This window comes from Lemur catta, chromosome 3 (assembly GCF_020740605.2).
Source record: "Lemur catta isolate mLemCat1 chromosome 3, mLemCat1.pri, whole genome shotgun sequence".
Classification (NCBI taxonomy): domain Eukaryota; kingdom Metazoa; phylum Chordata; class Mammalia; order Primates; family Lemuridae; genus Lemur; species Lemur catta.
In genome coordinates this window covers 65,971,647-65,990,668 of record NC_059130.1, presented here as the reverse complement: position 1 = coordinate 65,990,668, position 19,022 = coordinate 65,971,647, and the positions used below count along the sequence as shown (strand labels likewise).

The 19,022-nt window shown below is 39.0% G+C and overlaps 1 protein-coding gene across 4 annotated transcripts in view; it reads left to right on the top strand.

Annotated features, from left to right (window-relative positions):
- The first annotated feature begins 1,401 nt into the window (after nucleotides 1-1,401).
- Nucleotides 1,402-19,022, top strand: part of NEXN (nexilin F-actin binding protein) — a 42,342-nt gene continuing 24,721 nt past the window's right edge. For all 4 annotated transcript variants that reach the window (XM_045547707.1, XM_045547706.1, XM_045547704.1 and 1 more), the window contains exon 1: nucleotides 1,402-1,481. The gene's annotated coding sequence lies outside the window, so the exon portion shown is untranslated. The remainder of the gene's footprint in view (nucleotides 1,482-19,022) is intronic.

Genomic DNA, 19,022 nt, shown 5'->3' with positions numbered 1-19,022 from the left:
CTTTCTCCTTGGTTTATCTGTCTGGATGCCAGTTGATCTTATTTTTTTTTTTTTTTTAAGTGCAGTGAAGAACAGATCTCTCCTACTGAAAAATGTCCCCTCTGGGTGTCCATTTCAGGTTTTAATATGGTGTTGTCTGATGGGTTTAATTGACAGGCTAGTGGTCCAAGCTGAAAAAGATCTGTGGGTGCCTGATATTTGAAGATGTCTTTATGAAAGTTTAGGAAGACTACAAGTGATTTGTCTTCAATTAAGGAAAGGTGGGAGTTTTTTTTTTTTTTTTGAGAGACTCTCACTCTGTTGCCTGGGCTAGAGTGCTGTGGCGTCAGCCTAGCTCACAGCAACCTCAAACTCCTGGGCTCAAGGGATCCTTCTGCCTCAGCCTCCCAAGTAGCTGGGACTACAGGCTTGTACCACCAAGCCCAGCTAATTTTTTTCTATTTTTAGTTGCCCAGCTAATTTTTTTTCTATTTTTTAGTAGAGACAGGGTCTCGCTCTTGCTTAAGCTGGTCTCGAACTCCTGACCTCAAGCAATCCTCCTGCCTCTGCCTCCTAGAGTGCTAGAATTACAGGTGTGAGCCACAGCACCAGGCCGAAGATTTTTTTATAGACACACACACACACACACACACAGACACACACACGAACATTCTTTTATTCCTTTTCCTCCTCTTCTGCCTTCAACTTTTTTCTTTTAAACCGCTCCTTTGGATTTAAAGACCAGAGCCAATCCCTGGTGGTCTAGTGGCTATAAAAGAAAAAAGTAACCACACACACCAAAAAACCAGAGCCAAGAAAAGGGGAGCAATAGATGAAGTATTCCGGATTGCTGCCCCACTCTCTGGCTAATATAGGGAAAGTTGGCCAAAGGTCAATACTTTGGGTGAAGATAAGGTAGGGGCTTGGCTTCTTGATTGGAAACTAGGACGGGTAGGGTAGCTGAGAGAGGTGGGCTCCACGGCAAACGGGTTGTGGGTCGGGGGAAAAAGAAGCCCATTCCAGCATATTCCTTTCCTTCGGGGGGGCAGCTCCCTTCCCCGGGCCGTGTCGGAGGTGGAGGCGGGCCTAAGGCCCAAGGTTATAGGGTCGGCTCAGGCACCTGGGCCGGGCGACAGGCAAGTTCTGGAGGAAAGTTGGCAGCCACTGTTCCCCCTCCCCTGCTTTTCTCCTCCACTCTCCACCCCTCCCCGGGCGATACGGCGGAGGTGGGGGGTGGGGAAACTGGCCTTGTGTTTTGGAACAGCTGCAGCCGGCGCTGGGCCCGCCTGGAATGCGGGAACAGGCTGCGCACCAGGACTTTTATGGAAACTTGCTGCTGGAGACGGCGGCGGCGGCGGCGGCGGCAGCCAGAAGGCTCCCGGCGGCGGGAGCAGAAGTGGCAGCGGCCGGAGCGCCCAGACCCCTACCCACACCCCGCTGGCGCGCGCGCCCACCCTCTCCAAGGGAAAGGAGGACCTTCGCTTGCCACCGGCTCCTGGCGGGTAAGAGGAGTTCGGGGAAGGTGGGATGGGACAGTGGAGACGGAGGTGCCGGGACCCCCGGAGGGGGCGGCTGCTAAGAGGCGCTCGGGGCCGCGGCCCTGGCCGGGTTCCCTCCCGCCGTGGCTGCGCGGCGCCCGGCCTGAGCGAAGCGGCCCTGGGAGCCGCGTCCTGCGGGCAGGCGGGGTCCGCCCGCTGTCTCTCCGCGTTAACTGGCCTTCGGCTCCCGGTCGCGATGTCCTTGCCTTGGTGCCCGGCGCCTCTCGGTTGAGTTTGGAGTGCTTCCTCCACTGTAGGGGAAGAGCCCTCTGTGCGATGAGGGGGTGTCGGCCCTTTACGGTGCCCCTGGGGTCCGGGCGGGCGAAGTTCAGTGTCGTCCCCTCCACGTGCCTCCGTCACGGTCTCCGGCTCCGCCAGCGCTGCCTGTTATTTTTAAGATGCCATTCCTGATCGGGCCCTGTGGCGGGGGACGGGGACGGAGGGAAATATGATTTAACAGCCTGTCATCTACCCCACCTCCCAACCCCGTCTCCAGACTGTTTTCCGCGGTTCTGCCCGAGGTGGGATGCTGGTGGGTGAGCAACTAGAGCTGCAAGTTGGAGTGAAGAACGCAGTCACTTCTTGAGAACTCCCTGCCTACATATGCTTTGGAAAACGCCAGGCCATGCCAACTGTTTGTAAACTGGGAAACACTCTACAAATGCTAAAAATGTTTTATTACTGGCATTTGTAAAGAAAGTAACTAAGTTGAGAGGTTACTTGGCTATTGCAATGACTTTGAGATACTTATTTTATATTTACTAAAGGCCATAACGTGAACAAAGAGAGTAGGGAGAGAAATAGATAACAAGGTAAAAATAGCATAAGAATATGCCCTAACAAAATGTCCGTCCTTGGGAAAGAGGCAGGTAGAGAAAAGAAGCCATAATAAGAAATTAGTTCCCTGACCAAAGCAATGGGAACATCATTCATCGGCTAAATTTTGTTAATGAATTCATGTAACAGGAGCCCATTGGCCTGGGCGTCACAACATAACTATGTCTTGGGTAGTGTGATTAAATACTTAAAAACTTAAGTATTTATACCATCTTAGTCACACGTTACTGGGTGGACCACGTAATTTTCCCCTTTAATAGTATTCTTTTACAGGTTAAATTGCTGCATAAGAAAATTCAAAATATAGGTTTCTGGAATTCTTTTGAGCTTTGGGGTATTATTGGTAAGGGAAGAAAAATATGTAATTAATCAAATGAGAGAAAGGTTTATTGGAGAGAGGTATATTTCATATAAATTTAGTATAATGAACTGATTATTCAGTGTAGCTACTTAAGATTTTTCATCTTTGTAGCTATTGTCCCCCTCTTTTTGAAGGTATTTTATTTTTTCACTGATGTTTCTGAGGAATAATTTAAAGAAAAATGTGTGCAAGTCTGTGTTTTATCTCCCTTAAAGATCCCTAAGCAAAAACTACAACTAAATTCTTTTAAATTCAGTTTTCCTTGTTACAATTATTGATATAATCCAGTTTTAATGGAAGATTTGCACTTTTAAATCCATTTAAAATTGAAATGTGAATAGCAATTTTTCCTGCCCACCTTAAAATGGAATCTGTGCTATTTTTGAAAATTTGACATGTAAGGCTGATCATTGTCAAAATGTATGTCATCTTGAGATGACTATATTTAGCATCAGCAAAGGAATGCGTTATCTAGGTTTTTGAACAGTATTTTTCCCCTGAAATTTCACTTGAAGTATTTAGGTTAGGGTTTCATTTATGAACAGAATGAAAACTATATACATATATTTGGAAGAGATTAATTGAGGATTTAGATTGTTTAGAACCCAAGTGGCCTATATTGACATACTTCATTTATGAAAAGAATAAAATCTACACGTTATTTCTGAAACACCCTAAACTCAAAAAAAGAAATACTATTTAAATTAAAATACGAGATTTTTTATGTGCCTAAAATAAAACAATGCAATGAATGTGGAAAACTATGTAACAGAGGGGCAAATATCTAATATTTAGTTTTTACAGAAGAGAGGACTTTTATTGTATTTATAACTATGTAGGCCACACACACACACACAAAAATCTTGGTAGTCGCATCCTTTAGAGAGAAAATGACTTACAACATTCTTAACAATTTCACACATTTATGTTCTTCTTTAGTCAATTTGTGGTCCACATTACCTATGTAGTTTCTGCTGTGTTCTCTTTCTTCTGGTTTTATAATTGCATAAATATTACATACATTTAAATATTGAATATATAATTTAGCTTAATTTATGGTAGTGTACTTTCTACACTCTAGCATGAGTGGATCTGTACCTAGAAATCCACCTTAATTTTTAGTTGTAATTTGTATTATAAACTTAATACAATCTATTATATTTATGGTTAAAAATTATGGAGAATGGCAAAAGTGGCTTTCATAATGACACCCTTGTTGTTAGTATTTTGATATATTCCCCTCTAGTCTTTTTCCCATGCGTAAAATTTTTTTCTTGCATTGTCATATCTCAATGGAACAACATATGCAAAAGCATCTGATGCAGTGTCTGCCATGTAGTAAGTGATCAACAGGTGATTTTTTTTCTTCCGCCTTTTTTCCTTCTTGATATCTTTTCCTTTTTGCTCTCAGATTCGAAGACAAGCAGATTAGGGCTCCTTAGGCTAGGTTTCGAGGTTGGTGAATAGGCCTCCCTTTGCCCCCTTCCATTTTCTCAGTGCTGTCTATTCCTTTAGATCTCAGCCATAAATTGACAGTCAAAATGATACTTCTAGCCAAAGACATGCTTGAAATTTGATACATTTTACATTAAAATATGGATTTACATCCTCTCTTGAAAAATTAGATCTGAACAAAATTGGGTCCACATTTTTGCCTAGCAACGGTGCCCTGGAATTAAGTAAGTAGTGGCTGCCCCACAGACAGGCCACACACTCCCTGTGAAAGTAGTCTCCAGGATTCCCTATTGTTTTATTAATACAACTGGTCACCTCATTTACCTGTCAATTGCATGACATAGTATTACCTTACATTACATTTATATTACCTGACCCTAGACATGTGAGTATGCAGTCCCCCGTTCTAAATATTAGGACAAGTACATATAGTGTATGACATGATAGAAAGTCTGCTGGATTTAGTGTTGGGAACCTGGATTTTAAATATTATGGATATATTTTTGTTACAAACCTCTTAATATGATCATGGGAGTGGGAAGAAGAGGTTAGCATTCATTGACATTAATTGTTAGTGTCAGTTAGAGCTGAAGGGATCGTGTATTGCTAACGAAAACAAATCAAATGTTTTCACTGATGATATTTTAGGATGGATAGGGGAGATATTTCTGATAAAGAAATCTTTCCTAGGATCTCTTAAATATGAATAATTCTACTTCCTCTCCATTGGAAAAGTGTTTAGGAGACGTTTCGTGACCCCCTAGAGCTTGGCCATAGAGAGGAATGAATTACTGTTCTTCTACCTCCCTGCCCCACTGACTTGTTTGGAGCCAGAGGCCTGGGTCTTCCTATTCCCACCTGTGTCCTTCAGTGAAAGACCACCTTCCACGTGCAGAGAGGGTGAGGAGGCCCAGACTCTTCCAGTGATTACCACATCCAACCATTTTCTTGGGAAGCAACTTCCTGAAGTCCTCAGTTTGTGGCTGTTCATGATATTTAGTTTACCATAAACCCACCTCATTTTATTTTCTATTATTATGTTATTTAGTTAGTGCATCTATGCCATCAGCCCTCCTTTTGTAGATATCAATCATGAGTCTTTGGGCTGATTTTATTGTTATTATTTATTTATTTATTTGGAGACAGAGTCTCGCTTTGTTGCCCAGGCTAGAGTGCTGTGGTGTAAGTCTAGCTCACAGCAACCTCAAACTCCTGGGTTTAAGTAATCTTTCTGCCTCAGCCTCCCGAGTAGCTGGGACTACAGGCTGTGCCACCATGCCTGGCTAATTTTTTCTATATGGTTTTAGTTGTCCAGCTAATTTCTTTCTATTTTTAGTAGAGACGGGGTCTCGCTCTTGCTCAGGCTGGTCTCGAACTCCTGACCTCGAGTGATCCTCCCACCTCGGCCTCCCAGAGTGCTAGGATTACAGGTGTGAGACACCGCGCCCGGCCTTCTTTGGGCTGAGTTTAGATCAGACAGTTTTCCTGTTATCTCTGTCATTCATTCACTAGCTCCAACAGGAATCAAGCTTGTACTATGTCCTAGGTGTTGTGTGAAACAAATAAAAATATAGAGAAGAATAGAGCAGTTCTTACCTTTCAGGGTCTCATAGTGTGGTGAGTGTACTTTGAAAAGTTATCATATACTGTAATATGAAGGCGAAGTGTTATATATAATTATTACAGAAGAATATCAAAGGAGGTTGAAAGAAAGATTCTTGGTTTTCAGTGAAGAATTGTGTATTGATAGGAGTGAAAAGTATCACTACTTCAAATAGGTAAAATAAGATCTAATTTCCTATTTTTGAATTGTGATGAGGTTTATGATAGGTTTTATAGTATAATTTTTAAAGCATAAGGTTGCAACTATCATTAATTAAACGTAATAAAGTTACATTATACTAAAGTTTATGTTTCTCGTGCAAGGGAAAAATGGTAAAAATTTAGGCTCACGTTTATGAAGCTCAAAACAATTTTGTTGTTTGTTATAAAGACTTGTAAGAGTTATGTTTTAACATTCACCTGTAGTATATAGTTAAATGTTCCATTTAAGACTAAGAATTTGCTTGAGTTCAATGAAATGCAGATTAAAAGCTGTCACTGTCTTGACAATTCTCTTCTCCTTGGGAAAGGAGATAATACATTAACACCATGAAACAGGCATTGTAAATGATAGAAAGCTACAATTTCAAATTGTTTGCTTGATTGGCATCATCATAGCTCACTGCAACGTCAAACTCTTGGGCTCAATCAATCCTCCTGCCTCAGCCTCCCGAGTAGCTGGAACTGCAGGCACACACCACCATGCCTGGCCAATTTTTTGTATTTTTAGTAGAGACAAGGTCTTGCTTTTGCTCAGGCTGGTCTCAAATTCCTGAGCTCAAGTGATCCTCCCGCCTCCGCCTCCCAGAGTGTTACGATTACAGGCGTGAGCCTAATAGCCAGGACGCCCCCGGCCTATTTGCTATTCAACTATTTTAATTGCATATCTGAAAAAGTCAAGGAAAATTAATTAAATTTAGAAAATTTAGAGGGTAAACATAAGACCAATAAAATTCTAGAACAGAAGCATTAACATGAATATTTGAGAAAAATCTATTGTACTTAGTATTATATTCTGCTAAGAGTCTTATATATTCTCTCACAGCTTGAGCTTTGTATCTTAACATCCAACCTGGGAATTATTTTATTCTTGAAACTATTTTATCAGGCCATTAAGTCATTTTCAAAAACTTCTTGAAACCTACCTCTTTAATTACTATGCCAGTTTGACACCATTAGTATTACTATTTGGCATATTGTTTATATATGTGTAATGTTTGATGTACTTAAAATAGGTAAAAATGAAGAATGACAGAGTGAAATGAGTAGTTAACTAAAAGTCAAGAAACCTGGAGTCTAGTTTCTTGTTCTGCTGCTGAACAGCTTATAACCTTGGATAAGTCATATGATAAACGAAGGGGTAGGACTGTTGGACTAAGTGATCCTTAAGGTGCTTAGAAAATAAGCTCTAAGTTTCCACTATTCTTTTTTTTTTTTTTTTTTTGAGACAGAGTCTCGCTCTGTTGCCCTGGCTAGAGTGAGTGCCGTGGCGTCAGCCTAGCTCACAGCAACCTCAAACTCCTGGGCTTCAGCGATCCTCCTGCCTCAGCCTTCCGAGTAGCTGGGACTACAGGCATGCGCCACCATGCCCGGCTAATTTTTTCTATATATATTTTTTAGTTGGCCAGATAATTTCTTTCTTTCTTTTTTTTTTTTTTTAGTAGAGACGGGGTCTCGCTGTTGCTCAGGCTGGTCTCGAACTCCTGACCTCGAGCGATCCACCCGCCTCAGCCTCCCAGAGTGCTAGGATTACAGGCGTGAGCCACTGCGCCCGGCCTCTAAATTTCCATTATTCTTAATCCAGGTGTAACCAGACACCAAATGTAATTCTGACAGGTAGTAAAGCTGTTCAAAACTAAGCTAATTTTCTGACTCAAACATGATTTTTAATTTAATCTCAGTTAATGCCAAATGTAATTCTGACAGGTAGTAAAGCTGTTCAAAACTAAGCTAATTTTCTGACTCAAACATGATTTTTAATTTAATCTCAGTTAATGCTACCCTGTCCACCCATTTGCTCAGAATGGAAACCTTGGGTTCATCTTTGACAGTATTCTTTTCCTCACCTCTACCCCTCCAAATCAAATTGGCCAAAGTTCTCGCACTAGTGCCCCCACTGCAATGTAAGTTCCATGAAGACAGAGACTTTGTCTTCTTGTTCACATTCATTTCCCCACAGCCTAGGATAGTGCCTGGCACAAAGGAGGTGCTTGATAAATATTTGTTAAATAAATAATGGGTCACCATGTCCTGTCAATTCCACTTCTAAAATGTCTCTTCCAACTTTTCATTTGTAATGCCAGTGTCCTAATTCAGCCCTTATCTTCTCCTGCCAAGATCATTATACTTGTCCTCCTCCCTCTAGTCTTTCCCCACTTCACTCCATTTTCTACATTGCTATAAGAATCTGTCTTTTTTTATTTCTGTAATACATATCTGATTAAGTCATGTTCCTGCCTAAAAAAATACTTTATTGGCTCCCCGTTGCCTATAGTATTATTAGATAGTACCTAAACTTTTTCTTAATATGACATTCAGAATTCTTTCTAATTTGTCTTTCTAGTTTTGCCATAGATTCACTGGACAATTTATAGCTCCTCAAATTTACAGTGAGTCTCAGGCATTGGTATTTTTGTTCACTTCGTTTCTTTTGCCTAGATGCCCTTACCATCTTTTCTTCTGTGTGAAATTCTACTTATCCTTCAAGGTCTAACTCAAATGTTATCATCTCTGTGAAACCATCTTTAACCCAACCCCTTCCTTAATCACACCATAGTCTTTTCCATGTTTCTATAGCGCTGTTATAATACTGCTGTTATAGCACTTACTACTTTGTGTTATAATTAGTTGTGGTTCCATTTACTTCTCTCACCACGGCTATTTGATTTCAAGGGCTATCTCTTATTCTTTTGTATCCCTTTGCCAGGCATAATGTTTGGCATACAGCAGATTCTCCTTCTTACAAAAATACTATATTGTAAATACAGACCTAATCTGTCAGATTTGAAAAAAATGCAACTTTTTTGATAAATCATGTCCTATTAAAATAGTAATATTGCAGTTTTCCCTCTGAAACCTGTGATGGCCCCTTAATTATCTTCATTTAACATGAATGCTTAAAATGCTAGAATGGCATCACTAAATCCCTTTATCATTGCAGCCTTCTTTATTATTACCAAATACTTGTTGATAAACCCCATCAATTCAACCTTATCTTTTGGTTAGTGTTTTCTCTCTAATGTTATTCTTGATAATGATTCAATTAGCTTGCTTGGGACCTTAGACACTTAGAAAATGCAATGGAGCTGAACTGTTATGTTGCTGCTGCTCCTTTAAGGTGGCCAAGGACATTGCGTCTGCCTGCTTAGACAGAAGGAAAATCACTTAACCCTAGATTAAGAAAAGTCTGGAATCTCACAGATTTTTCTTAATCTGAGTATAGGAATTAAGCTGTCAAACCAGTCTTCATTTAGTATTCTAAAATACCATGAGCGAGTGCTCAGTCTAACTACTCCCTTTCTAGAGTGGGAACTGACATGATTTGATAGGATGTTCTTTCCTGTAATTCAGCAAGTTTCAAAATGTGGTCTTAGAACCCCTGTGAGTCCCCGGGATCCTTTAGGGGTCCATAAAGTCCTTCCTTTTCCAACTACCTATTTGTATGAGGTCATATTTTCTTTATAGACTTCAGTCAAAACAACATATCACAATAGTTTGCAGAAGTAGGTATGCAGATGTATTTCTGTTTTGTTAAGCTAGATACTAGTGAGATTTGCAAAAATGTAAAACAATGCCACTCTTCGTACTAATTACTTTTATTCTGTAAAATAGAGTTATTTTTCATAAAATGTTTTTATGTTTAAACAAAGACTTGGTTTTGTTGTTTTAAATGACTTATGTATATACTTGAATATTTTCTGTTTTAATTTCTAATATATTAAATATCTATAGTTATAATCCATATAAACAAAACCTCTCTAGGATCCTCAGTAATAGGATTTTAGGCCCTGAACCCAGAAAGTTTGAGACTCATTCTTGTAATTCATGGCCTTTCTTTTAATGGAACATTTTCTTTAACATTACAGAGCTTATTTTTATTTTCTTTTTAAGAGACAGGGTGGGCTGAGTGTGATGCCTCATACCTGTAATCCTAGCACTCTGGGAGGCTGAGGTGGGTGGATCGTTTGAGCTCAGGAGTTGGAGACCAGCCTGAGCAAGAGCAAGACCCCGTTTCTACTAAAAATAGAAATAAATTAGCTGGACAACTAAAAATATATGTATAAAATATTAGTGGGGCATGGTGGCGGATGCTTGTAGTCCCAACTATTCGGGAGGCTGAGGCAGTAAGATCACTTAAGCCCAGGAGTCTGAGGTTGCTGTGAGCTAGGCTGATGCCAGGGCACTCACTCTAGCCCGGGCAACAGAGTGAGACCCTGTCTCAAAAAAAAAAAAAAAAAAATAGAGACAGGGTCTCACTCTGTTGCCCGGGCTAGATCTGAACTCTTGGGATAAAGTGATCTTCCTGCCTCAGCCGCCTGAGTAGCAGGGAGTACAGATGCAGGCCACCGCACCTGGCTAAAGCTTATTTTTATATGTGTTTATGTATGTTCAGATGTTACCTAAATAAAGCATTTCTGAACTAAACATGTAAGCCTTATTATATTTTTTGGTAATTATCTTTCATTCTATCTAGGCTATGAATTCAATGAGAACATGTTTTATCCTATTCATCATTGTATATTGTATACATAGTTCCTTTTATTGTATCTAGCACATTATAGAAAGATTTTCAATAAATATTTCTTTTTTTTTTTTTTTTGAGACAGTGTGTTGCTTTGTTGCCCGGGCTAGAGTGAGTGCCGTGGCGTCAGCCTAGCTCACAGCAACCTCAAACTCCTGGGCTTAAGCGATCCTACTGCCTCAGCCTCCCGAGTAGCTGGGACTACAGGCATGCGCCACTATGCCCGGCTAATTTTTTTTTTTTTCTATATAGATTTTTAGTTGACCAGATAATTTCTTTCTATTTTTAGTAGAGACGGGGTCTCGCTTTTGCTCAGGCTGGTCTCGAACTCCTGACCTCAAGCAATCCACCCGCCTCGGCCTCCCAGAGTACTAGGATTACAGGCGTGAGCCACCGCGCCCGGCCTTTCAATAAATATTTCTTGAATGAATAAATATCATTGTAGCGAATTTCTTTATCTTTTCCCATTTATTCTTAGTTTTATCATATTCATTAGCTCCAAATTATAAAACAACATGCAAACCACCACACGGCACATAATAGGGATTCAATTGTGACTTTTCCTCCTTCTCCTTTATTCAGTTTAGAGGCTCCAGAACGTTCCTTTAATGTAGGATAGGTTTTTTGTTCATTTGTTTATTTTTTTTTTGAGACAGAGTCTTGCTCTGTTGCTTCTTTTGGGGTAGAGTGCCATGGCGTCAGCCTAGCTCACAGCAACCTCAAACTCCTGGGCTCAAGTGACCCTCCTGCCTTAGCCTCTCAGGTGGCTAGGACTACAGGCACGTGCTACCATGCCTGGCTAATTTTTTTTCTATTTTTAGTTGTTTGGCTAATTTCTTTCTATTTTTAGTAGAGACGGGGTCTTGCTCTTGCTCAGGCTGGTCTTGAACTCCTGAGCTCAAGCAATCCTCCCGCCTCAGCCTCCCAGAGTGCTAGGATTACAGGTGTGAGCCACCGCGCCCGGCCTTCCTCACTCTTATATTCCCAGCGCTTTGGGAATTCGAGGTAGGAGGATCACTTGAGGCCAGGAGTTTGAGGCTGCAGTGAGCCATGATCACACCACTGCACTCCAGCCTGGGTGACCAAAAAAAAAAAAAAAGAGAAAGAAAGAAAAAGAAAAAAATTATTAAAAAAGTAATTTAAAAAATAAAGTCTTCGCAAAAGAGAATAAAAGGCAAGAATTATGGGTTGTGATTCTGTTCATAATTCTGAGGGGATAGGAGGATGCACTACAAAGAGCCGAGGATAGGGTGGGTGCAGCAGGAATATGATTTAAAGCATCTATAAGATGTGTTATGCTGTGTGTATTAGATTGAAATAGGTGTTGCACAAAATAAATGAAACAGACTTTGTATTGTTTAAGACAGTGCAAAAAACTAATAATTGTTGAAGCTTGGTGATGGGTGTATGGGGTTCATTATGTTGGTCTTTTTAATTTTGTAAGCCTGAATTGTTCCATAATAAAAAGGTAAATAAAGAAGATAGATTAGACTGATATGTCTGAGATGTTTCACGATATAGAAATTTTAAAAGTTTGTGGCAGATACACCTAGAAACCTAAGAACATGTAGAGATCTCAGAGACTGAAGGAGAAAAAACCACCATGTTTAGGGTGAAGAGGAGAAAATTACCATTTGCATTATAATTAGTTTGGGAAGATGCTTCGTTGATAAGGAATTAACTTAAGAAAGGTCTTGGAGGTGGAAGAAGGCTACTGATTAGGTGGAAGGTAGAAGGAATGGGAGAAGACAAGGAAACCAGAGAGTCTTTGGGATCCTGTAAAAGGTCCATCAAGCCCAGATAAGGATTTTAGTTCTGATTCATGATGCACTATACTCCAACTCTGGAGTATATAATATATAACTATTTATTATATAGTTTATATCCTCAGAGTTGGAGTGATAGACTAGAGTTAGGGAGCACGGAGAGGTAGAGATTGCAGTAGTTGAGAACCTAGGGGACTGCTACCCTATAATAAGAAATAAAAAAAAAAAAGAAATCAGAAGAATCATGGCTAGAAGTTACTCTGGAACTTTTAAAATCTAAATTGACTGTTAATAATAGTGCATACTTATAATAAGTATTGTGATGTTAATAATATGTGTCAGTTAGGAATTTTGAAGAAACTACATTAAAACACCTTTCCCACAGCAACTGAAGTAACTATGTCCCCATCCCAGTTGGATTCTGATACCTATTGAAAATACTGGATGATTGGAAAATGTTTATCAGGTTCTGAAGGAAAGAGAACTGTTAAAGTGAATACTTTGAATTTTATAGTTTCTCATTTTTTAAGTTTATTTATCAAAATTATAGTGACACATATGAATACTAAATAGAAACAAATATTTCTGGTAAGCATAATTACATTAAATTGGAGGAGGAGCTGGGACCTCTTTGCTAAATAAAGCAGCAAATTCCGCATACGTTTATAGACTGGAAAGTGAAATTCACTAATATATGTAACCTGAAAGTGGGAGGAGATGATAAAATGAGTCAAAGATTAAGTGGATTTTTGGAATTTTTAAAAAACTGCATCATTAAGGTGTGATTGATGTCTAAAAAGCCATACATATTTAATGTGTGGTATTTGGAATTAAGAATATGTTTCCAAAAGACTAATTTAATAATCTTATGTAAATGTTCTACAGAAGATTTTAAAATGTAGTATAGACAGTTTATTAAGAGAATAAAAGTTGGATCAAGGGAACAGGGAACTTTTTCAGACTCATCAGTTTTTGCCTGCATATTGAAAAACTTTTCATGGTGGGTTTTGGGGTTTATGTTAAATTATAGTTTAGTTGAGCTAAGCACTGGGAAGGCAGCATTGAGTCTACCAGCTGTACAGATGAGTATCAGGGAGTAAGAGAAGTGCAAAATGCGGACTGAGAATGGAAGTCATTGATCTTAGGCATCTAATTGGAAGTTGTGGTATCTTGTATACTGGTTTTCAATTCTCTGTCAGGTATAGTTGATGTTACAGCGTTACCTGTGTTTGCAGATAGCAAATCAGACTAGACCACTGAAAAATCCAATTCCTAGGCTTTTGCTGAGAGTTTTTCCCAAGAGACTGTTAACAAAGTGAGAATAGAGACAGTGTCTGTCCATTCAGCAATGTATTTCTGAGTGCTTAGCAGAGTGCCTGGCACAGAGTAGATGCTTAATAAATACTTGTGTAATAAATGGTATGTTCTATTTATATTATATCGTGCATAACGATAATCGTAATGATAGTCCTACATTATATCCAGACAGTCTTTAACTGTTGATAAAGTGCTTCATCTTGAAGCTGGCAAAACTTACTTATTGAGCAAACAATTATATGTGTTTTCTCTGCCAGGCATGTCCTCATTGCTATGGATACAATCGTATACGCTTCCGTGGTGGCTCATGCGTGTAATCCCAGCACTTACAGATTGAGGCAGCAGGATTACTTGAGGCCAGGAGTTCAAGACCAGCCTGAGCAAGAGCAAGACCCTGTCTCTATAAAAAAGAAAAATTAGCCAGGCATGGTGGCATGTGCTTGTAGTCCCAGCTGAGGCAGGAGGATTGCTTGAGCCCAGGAGTTTGAGGTTGGAGTAAGCTATGATGAGGCCACTGTACTCCAGCCTGGGTGACAGAGTGAGATCCTGTCTCAAAAAAAAAAAAAGGAAATAATCTTGGTTAAGTAAAAATTCTGCTGCTCACATGTCATGTGAGGTAAAATACCTGTTTTTCACTTACCCAATACCATATTCTATTGCTCATTGCTGGCTAAAGATTAGAAAATTCACTTAACGTAGAGAATACTATCAATCGTGGCTTTTTGGCTTCCAACATATGTCTACTGCTTAGTATAGTCGGTCTCAAATAATTGGGTTAGAGTTTCTGTTGACTACACCAGTAGGTAAAACAGTGTAAGCTGACTAGTATTTCCCCTCCTAGTTGTACTGCTTTCTTGTATCAGCGTAGTATAATGGATAAGAATGCAGACTCTGTAGTCAGACTGCCTATTTTTATCCTATGTCCACCATTCATTTGTTGTGTAATCTTGGGCAAATTACTTGACTTTACTAAGTCTCACTATTCCCATCTGTTACGATTTACATAAGACTTCAGATCTTATTAGATAAACTCTAAGATATTATTCTCATATTTATATTTTATAAAATTTTAATATATTGGGCTTGGAAATGTTTTTGAGAAAGCGTTTGGTAACAGTAATTACCTGGAGAGCCAGGTGTGACGGCTTATGCCTGTAGTCCCAGCTACTCCAGAGGTGGAGGCAGGAGGATCAGTTGAGCCCAAGAATTCGAGGCTGCAGTGAGCTATGATAGTGCCACTGCACTCCAGCCTGGGTGACAGAGTGAGACCTGGTCTCTTAAAAAAATAAAAGTATTTACTTTGAAGGGTTGTTGTGGGGAATAAATGATATAATACTTGTTAAATACCAGGCACACAGTAAAGGCTCAATAAATGTTAATTTTATTCATATTATGACCAAAGGATGTATCAGTGAGACGGTAGGTTTAGATAGGACAATACAACCAGTGGCTATGAAATGGAGTTTTCCTGTGAAGTTAATAGGCTAAATAGAGTCAAGTTCATACCTTTATCCTTGTGTTAGCACAGATCGACAACAGAGTTAGCAACTGAAATGCACTATTGTTTTTTTTTTTTTTTTTTTTGAGATAGAGTCTTGCTCTGTTGCCCGGGCTAGAGTGAGTGCCGTGGCGTCAGCCTAGCTCACAGCAACCTCAAACTCCTGGGCTCAAACAATCCTCCTGCCTCAGCCTCCCGAGTAGCTGGGACTACAGGCATGTGCCACCATGCCTGGCTAATTTTTTCTATATATTTTTAGTTGTTTGGCTAATTTCTTTCTAGTAGAGATGGGGTCTCGCTCTTGCTCAGGCTGTGAAATGCACTACTGTTTGTACTAAAGCAGCATCACACTTCTTTTTAATTAACTATAAAGGAATCCTGTATGTATGAAAAGTTTTCTCCTCTAACATAAAAATATTTAAGAGATGTGAGTCCTATTGGTTTGTAATCTATACCTTAAAATGCAATTCTATAATGCAAAAAGCTAATGGACTTACTTTGCTACGTTTTATGCTCAAAAGGCAGAACATTTCCTCGAACATTCCTCTAAGAAAGAAAAAAAACAAACAAAAGGCAGAACAGAGCAAACTGCCAATAAAGGAGAATTTACTTATATTTTAACCTAAAAAGGTAAGGCTAGTTCTGTTCCAATTTTCACTGACTTTCAAAATGAAAGCTCAGAATACTGAAATGACATTTTAAAAAACTATTTTAAGTGGTTTTATTCATAGCAAATTTTAAAAATCAATCTTAATTTTATTCTAAATCCATAATTAAGTCAAGATATAATTTGAGGATTTTAAAAAATTAAATGAATAGAGCTAACTGATTCATTTATTTTCTAGGACTACTCTCGACAGACTAATTCTTCACTGTCACCAAGCTACCCAACTTTCTTTTATTTCACGGGCGGGGTGGGGGTGGAGGACTTCTTGAAGTTCCCTCTGGCTAATTCAGCTAAAATTATCAGTCCCTACAATCCTATGTGAGGTTGCTCAAATTTTTCTCATACCCTTTGGTATTACTCTTTTTAAAAACTACACAAGACCAGTCATGGCGACTCATGCCCGTAATCCTAGCATTTTGGGAGGCCCAGGCAGGAGGATCGCTTCAGGCCAGAAGTTCAAGATCAACCTGAGCAACATATTGAGACCCCTGTCTCTACAAAAAATAGAAAAATCAAGTAGGCATGGTAGCACACACCTGTAGTCCCAGCTATTTGGGAGGTTGAGGCTGGACAATCACACGAACCTAGGAGTTGGAGTTGCAGTGAGCTATGATGATGCTACTGCACTGACTGTAAGCCTGGGCAACAGAGCAAGACCGTGTCTAAAAAAAAAAATTATGCAAGTAATATGTTATATATGCTCCCTGGCAGGGAAATGTAAGTTTTTACTGAATTGAGTAAATTCTAATGAGAGAGACCAAGAGTAATAAAATTAATCAAAATTATTGATACCTACTAATGTTAGGTGTTATTCTAGGATTTTCCACATATGTTATCTAACCCTAACTAGGAAGCAACAGATCTGGAATTTGGATTTAGGTCTGATTACTAAATTGTGGTAATCCAAGTGCAAGGTGATGAAGGCTTGTATAATATGGTATAGAAGCATGGAAATGGTGAAGTAAGAGAAAGTTTGAAAGAAACATTCATAAATCTTGACACTCTATTAAATCTAGAAGATATAGAAGAAAAATGAATCAGAAATAACTAAGGTTTGAGAAGCTATGAGAATGCAGGGTAAGTTTTGTTGGTTACACAAGAAGAAATACTTAATAGGTAACCAAATGATATAATGGTTCAGGAAAGAGAACAGGACTCAAGCTATTTATTATTTTTATCTCAGGCACATAAAATTAGATTATTCATAACCCTTGGTTCATGACACATGCTCATCATGTATGGACGCTTTTCTTTACTTAATTATTTTTAATAATATGATAAACACCCACAGACCCACTACTCTTGCCAGGTACAGTGGCTCATGCCTGTAATCCCAGCACTTTGGGAGGATTGCTTCAAGCCAGGAGTTTGAAACCAGCCTGGACAACATAAGGAGACTCTCTCTGTCTTGACAAAAAGTAAAAATTAACTGGGCATGATGGTGCACACTTGTAGTCCCAGCTACTTAGGAGGCTGAGGCAGGAGGATTGCTTGAGTCCAGGAATTCAAGGTTACAGTGAGTTATGGTCAGGCCACTACACTCTAGCCTGGGTGGCAAAGTGAGACCCTGTCTCAAAAAAAAAAAAAAGCTAGAATCTTGTTAATAATTGCATGAAATCATGCCCTACCCACCGCATCATATTGTCTCCTTCCCACAAAGAAAACTTCAGCTCTACTGGGAAGTTCTTAAAAACATTTAAGGAAAAAATATTACTAAATTCTACATAAACTCCTCCAGAAAATTAAGGAAGAGAGACTACTTCCCAACTCATTCTATGAAGTCATTATTATTCTGTTACCTAAAGCAGACATTACAAGAAAAGATAATTACAGACCAATATTCCTGCTAAACACAGATGCAAAACTTAACAAAATTTTGTCAGATTGAATCCAGCAATATAGTAAAAGGATAATGCATCATGACCAATTGAGGTTTATCCTAGGAATGTAAAGTTGATTTAACATTTCAAAATCAGTTAATTCATCATATTAGTTTATAATAATGTAATTTACCATTTTAATAAACTAAAAATAAAAACTATATGATTATCTCAGTATATCCATTCCTCATAGTTACTCCAGCAAATTTACTCAATCTGATAAAAGGCATCAAAGAAAAACCTACAGCTAACATCTTAGTTAATGGTGAAATACTGAACATATTTCTCCTAAAATCAGGAACAAGGCAAAGGTATCTGCTCTTACCACTTCCATTTAACATTGTACTGGAGGTTCTAGCAGTACAGTCAGACCAGGACAAGAAGTAAAAGCATCCACATTGGAGAGAAAAAAGTAGAACCGTGCTCACAGATGAAGTGATCTATGTATGTAGAGAATCTACTGGAATCTACAAAAAAATCCAACAGAACTAAGTTACTTTAGCAGGGTTGCAGGATGTAATACCAGAATTTAAAAATTATGTTTCTATATACAGGTCGAGTATCCCTAATCTGAAAATCCAAAAACTCTAAGATCTGAAATTTATTGAATACCAACATGATGTCACAAGTGGAAAATTCCACACCTGACCTCATGTGACAGGTTGCAGTCAAAACTTTGTTTCATGCAAAAAATTATTTAAAATATTACATAAAATTACCTTCAGGCTATGTTATGAAACAAATGTATATGAAACAAAAGTGAATTTTGTGTTTAGACTTGGGTTCCATCCTCAAGATATCTCATTATGTATATGGAAATATTCCAAAATTCCCCCAAAATTGAGATCCAAAACACTCCTGGTCCCAAGCATTTCGGGTAAGGGATATTCAACTTGTATTAGAAACAATCAATCATTAATTGAAATCTAAAAAAACAACACCATTTACAGTAGTATTAACAAACATGAAATTATTTAGAGGTAGATCTACCAAAAGATGCAGAAGACCTGCACACTGAACATTACAAAATATTTCTGAGAAATTATAGGAGATCTACATAAATGGGAAGAGATACTGTGTTCATGGATGAAAAGACTCAGTATTAGTAAGATATCATTTCTCCCCAAATCCATCTGCAGATTTCAATGCAATCTGAATCAAAATCTTAGCAAGATATTTTGTGGATATTGACAAACTGATTCTAAAGTTGATATGAAGGCTGGGCAGAGTGGGTCATGCCTGTAATCCTACACCTTTGGGAGGCCAAGGTGGGAGGATTGTTTGAGGCCAGGAGTTCGAGACTAGCCTGAGCAAGAGTGAGAAAAGTTAGCCAGGCATGGTGGCACGTGTCTGCAGTCTCAGCTACATGGAAGGCTGAGGC